The following is a 3,675-nucleotide window of genomic DNA, read 5'->3' as shown; positions in this document are numbered from 1 at the left end:
ATATTTAATATATTAAAAATAAAGGTTTGGAAGGAATGAAGAGTTCGAATTCGCCATAATTTTAAAAATTCTTTTTGCCGTCGTTCCCTAAGAAATATCTATGCAATATTGGGATTCTATTAGTTATACAGTCTAGTAACAAAATTTTCCCCACCTTACCGCAGTATTAAACTTATTGAAATAAAAACCAAGCTGTAAAAACCCCAAAATGTGCAAATGCATGCATTCAAAACCAAAAATTTGTAAAATTGCATATAAAACGCCCTAATCCTGTAAATTTCAACTTTTTATTGTAACTTATATTATTATGTACAATATACTACGCCAAGAATATAATGTTTGATCTATAATAATAATCTAAACAGTGGAAATAAAAGGGTAATATCGTCATGGAACTTTTGTTTTCCGTAACCACCTATTGTTGTTTGCTATCATAAGAAGGCACTTAGCAAACATTTTATAATTTTTTAAACTAAATGTTTGCAGAATAACCTTAATGTTTATAATCGGTAGGCATTAATATTTGTTTATACTATTATTACATATACTTATTTTTGCTCCTTTTTATTTGGAGTCAGTGTTATTCCTAATGTAAATCTATTACTTCATAGATTTTGCATGCTTGAATGTAAAATTATTAAACTCAGTATAGCCGTAATAGTATTTGTAAATCATTATATTTGTCGGTTTTCATTACCTGACTATGGAATGTTGAAGATGTACACTATATAAACATGAACATAATAGGAATTTTAGAAAGTATCTAAATGAAAAATATAAGTTCATGATCATCTAGAGTTGAATAGGAGATGCTAGGATTTCTCAAAGAATTTTAATTAATCTAAGATATATATCTGTTTGTGGATCATATTACAGATAAATATATTTCATTTTCTATGCACCTTGAAGTTAAAGTTAATTACTATAAATTTATCCATATGTAGTCTCTTTAATAATGAGTTAATGCTTTTATAAAATTACAATTTTAAATGATCTTATTCACAAACTTGCTTTGTTTTATTGTTTATATATTATAATTAATTTTATCGTCAAGCGTAGCTGACATTATGCATTAGAATATATTTGTGGCGATTTATGACTCTATGGTAGTGAACTGTCGAACTTCATAATCTTATATTACTAATATAAAATAAACTTAAGAACTTTTATGTTTCCAGTTTGTTGTTTATGTATAATTAATGTTGCTATGTGTAGTTTATTTGTAAGTTTTTATCATTCATATAACAAGTTTAATTTACTATTTTGAAGTTAGATTTATTATTACCGTGTAGATTACCACTGTAGCGAGAGGAACACTGAGTTCAACTACAATCCACCAGCACCTCGAGTCTCACCGAAGCTCTCAAATTTATATATTATTGTTTTTTATAAAAACATATTTTTACATATTGTTAATTTTAGTACAAACCACTTAGCAATGTTGATAAAAGAATAAATAAACAATGCCGAAATAACACTTGAAACTACCTCAAGCAGATAAGACCGCTTCTCGGTCACTGCCGTAGGCACTAGGCCTATAAATAAGGGTCTTAAAGAACCCCTAATTAATCACAGATCAGAGATAAACACAGATCCACAGGCTCTACTCAAGATAGTTTTGGTTTATAGCCGATCCTACTTTTTAACTGGTCGTTATTTTTTATATCTCTCTCCACTACCAGTATCCCTTCGTAAGCTCCGGCGGTTAGCTACCCTCTGGGCTAACATACTCCTTCGCCTCTATCGGAATAGTACCCGGCAGGACGAAGGCACCTTCCTGCATGACTCTGGGTGGTACCCTCCAGGGTACCATTCCTCTCTCGTGTTTATCGGAATTGTACCCAGTAGGATGAGATGACCATCCTCCGTGACATAGCGGGTGTCACTCGTTAGTCTCATCCTATCCAGACATCTTCCATGTCAACTACCTTACCTTATATAACTGAATACGTATTGTCGAAGCCTTCTGTACAAGCGGAATACTCAAGAAAATAACCCACCTCGACACCACTGTCATACTCTTTTACTGTGTAATATTAGTTGAACTGTCAATTAGATATAAACCTTTAAGGGTATCCATACGTAATGTAGTGTAAAGTTGTGTAACTCTAACGGGATGAATTAAACAGTGCAAATATTTGAACCTTTAAAACTCGTACAATTGGAGCTGGTAAGTGGTACTTTATTATTTTTATTTAGTTAAAGGATTGATTTTCATTATTTATGTTAGTTTTGAATAATAAGATATTTTTGAAAAATATTGTAATGACACACAATATTAGCATTTTCCTCTTGGTCAAATACAATCGAAAGAAAATACGCCAGACAAAATTATACATTAACAATGTTTCTTTTTTTCAAGGAATACTTTCTTTACTTCTCACTTCTTAATTTTTTTTTTTTTATTGTAGACGTTTCAGACAATTTCTTATTATCTAAATTATAATTATATTTTTAAAAATTAGCTCTCATTTACATAATTATATTACAAACTGTATAATAATCATTATGATAAATACAAAATAAAATAAATATTAATATATTTGTATTAAATTGCCTTATGTTGATCGTTATTCCTTATCATCCATCATTGTCTTGGTATTAAAAATTTGTCATTGTTCTGAATTTAATGTTACAAAATATTATTTAACAAAATTGAATTCTTAATTTAATTATTAAATTTAATTTATACCTCTTTGTTGGTGTCCATCTATCAGTATTTCTGTGATTAATTTTTTATTTATTTAAGGTAAGTGAATAAAAATATATTGATATTAGGATTTTTTCATTTACTAAAATTATTATTATACAGTGTGAAATATAGTAATTAATTGATTAAATGTAAAATGATATTAAAATCTAATTTGTTCTAATATAAAATCAAACTGTATATTAGTTTTATTTAATGTATCAATAGACATTTTTTAGTTTCGTGTGAAAAAAAATAATATTTATAAGTTATTATAAATAAAATATCTTGTAGTGTTTTTAGTGCAGCAAAAAAAATTAAAGAAGTTAAATATCAAATGCCCAATCAATGTTAGAAATATTAAAATAAAAAAATAATTATTTTTGTTTTACCTAAAACACAAAAATATGATAATGAATGAAAAAACATAAAAATAAGCTAATAGGGTTAATGTTTCTCACAAACTCATAAAATGATGTATTATTACGATCAGTCACAAACATTAACTTATCAGATAATATTAATTATAGACATTTTAATATTGCAACAATTGTTTCCGTTAAGGATTCACTGAAACTGAGTTTATATTGCTTTAGTTTCAAGATTTTAGAATATTTATGCAAAATGAAGTGGGATAATAACACTTTACCTTGAATGAGGATACTGGATTTAAATTTATAATAGTGCCATATTTTCTTGAATTTAATTACAGAAACTCATTCCCACCGGCACAAACCCAGAGATCCCATAATTTCAGTGGATTTAAGGCAGCTGTTCCAACTTCTTGGAATACTGGTATAAGTGCAATATGTGTAGGGTAATATATAGCTTCATTGTTTTCTATTTTCTTTAAAGCTAATAAACAATTTTAGACACCGTTAGATTGATAAAATTTTGATATTTTTGTCACATTTTATTTTTGATAAACCAAACGTTATATTAAATTTATATCACTCAACTTTTTTTTTGGAAAAAAAAAAAATATA

The sequence above is a fragment of the Halyomorpha halys genome, unplaced genomic scaffold, assembly GCF_000696795.3.
Source record: "Halyomorpha halys isolate HHAL.00 unplaced genomic scaffold, Hhal_1.1 Scaffold921.1, whole genome shotgun sequence".
NCBI lineage: Eukaryota > Metazoa > Arthropoda > Insecta > Hemiptera > Pentatomidae > Halyomorpha > Halyomorpha halys.
Note: the sequence above shows the minus strand (reverse complement) of the source record.